Source organism: Brachyistius frenatus, unplaced genomic scaffold (assembly GCF_029030835.1).
Source record: "Brachyistius frenatus isolate BFR_SWC_R1_liver_20210118 unplaced genomic scaffold, ASM2903083v1 Contig_120, whole genome shotgun sequence".
Classification (NCBI taxonomy): domain Eukaryota; kingdom Metazoa; phylum Chordata; class Actinopteri; family Embiotocidae; genus Brachyistius; species Brachyistius frenatus.
Genome location: NW_027210719.1, coordinates 702,634 through 705,030, shown reverse-complemented (window position 1 = coordinate 705,030; position 2,397 = coordinate 702,634).

Below are 2,397 nucleotides of genomic sequence, written 5' to 3'. Positions count from 1 at the left end.
TAAGAATAAGATACTGAACACAATAAGTAGAAAACACACACACACACACACACACACACACACACACACACACACACACACACACACACACACACACACACACACACACACACACACACACACACACACACACACACACACACTTGCACACACTTGTCCCTGAGCTGCATTCTGAAGGATTCAGCTTCAGACTGACAGCTGGCAAGTTCACTCTCTCACCTACAACTCAATTACCTTTGACATGTCAGTCAAAACATTTATTACACACACACACACACACACACACACACACACACACACACACACACACACACACACACACACACACACACACACACACACACACACACACACACACACACACACACTGCAGCTCCATTCTCGTATCCCTTGACTCAATTACTTGAAATATAGCACTCTAAACAGCTGGAGGGCCCAGGCTCAATAACACAAAGTCAGAGCAGCTATAGGACGAGGAGCGACTGTGATGACCTGGCAGGGAATATCATATCATCAGGCCAAGGGACATGCTTATCATTCACCTCACACCATGCACTCAGTGGCTGGCCTCCTAGGGACACCAGAACACTAGAGTACGATTCTACAAGGCACCCATGGTTCCCATTGATAAAATGAAAACTGACAGGCAGCTTTTATGCAGAAGCCAAGCTATTGATTGGCACTGATATTTCCGTCAGTCATCACCTTTCATGACCAATGCTGTGTTTTTAAATCCATGTGTGAGAGTTGCCATCACTGCATTTTTCTTTTTTTTTTGCTGGCGGTGTGAAAGACACAGTTGAGCTCATCTGACACTATCACGAGCGATGCCTTTTTGATTTGCAAGTCACCGAATGCCACACATCAAGTGATAGATGGTGGTGTCCATGACTACAATGTAAATGTGTTGTCACCTTGGAGACAGAGCGTTGCTTTGAGTCAGAGAGGACAGCTACATAATGGCAACTCTTCATTTTAAACATGACACAGAAAGAGGGGACAAATACAGTTACAGGTTACCTGTCACCTCGGGGAAACATTAAAGTCCTTTTTTATTTTTTTTTATTTCGTACTGATTCATGATTAACAAAACAGCAGTTACTGTAACTCTTATTACTCAATTGTAGTCCCAGTCAACAAGATTTAATGAGCTTGTATATTGATGGGAAATAGACACGCCTACCTGGCATTGTGGGCCTGCAGCAAAGAGTTCCCCTATACATGATGCCTGCCAGGAATAAATTGGGTGGAAATTGCATGGCTCATGCAGCAATTAGGAGGCTTCCTGTGGCAAGGAGGTAGACATTTAATAAAGGCTACATTTCCCTCATTTCCCTTGCAAATAAACCTTCTGTCACACATATGATCATATCTATCACTCTAATTAACCTGCCAATATAGGTTGGAGCGTGTGTGTGTGTGTGTGTGTGTGTGTGTGTGTGTGTGTGCTCTCCTGAGTGTAATATGAAATATGGGACCCGTCTTGCTAAAGTGCTTGGAGTGGTGATGAGCTGGAGACTGTGGCTACAAAAAAAAGCACCATTAAGTGAAACAATAGAGGAGTAACAGCCATACGGGGTAATTACATGTGGACAGGACATGGTCTCCTCGTTGCGTTGGATTTGAATGTGAGGGTTTTGTGAAATGATGAGCAGCGTGAGACAATCAAATCTCTACACAACCTGTAGCTCCTGTTTTTTTATTTCTCACTGTGTGTATACTCACCGTGATAAGTAGGGCATTAAGGAAGAGTGGTCAACATTTTCCCTAAAAGACTCCAATCATATCGTCAGCATCTTTAGAGCGTGAATGATGTCATCGAAGGCATCATCAATCCTCTGGTCTTTACCCAACATCCTCTGATGGTAGAAATGGATAATTAGCACATTTTCCCATTGTGCCAAAAATAAAGCTGAAAAGATGACTTTTAGCTTTCTTTGGCTCTCCACAACCTTGAAAAGCCTCCAAAGTGGTAACATTACTTGCCAGAGTTACTACATCAAGCAGTGTTGAAGTGGTTCATTCATCCAAGTATGTTTTTTTTCCACATTTATTTAAAATAAGTGAAAATGCCAGCTTTTGTCTTCAGTGGTCTGTTGTTTGATCATCACAGACCTGAAGTTAAAGGAGTAATTAGACATTTTGGAAAATATACATTTTAGATGTACCTTCTTGCCGAGAATCAAAAAGTGATGTCAGTCTTGTGCCTGTCAAGCAGACCCCTGGAGACAGGAGGCAATTTGTCAAGTTAAACATAAAGACTGAAAGCAGGGGGCAACACCTTACCTGGCTCTATCCAAAGTTCCAAAATATGCAAGAATCTCTGAAGCTATAAATTAACAGCGTATCTGAGGTGTTTAAAGGTCCCATATTGTATAAATTCAGATTTATGTTTCT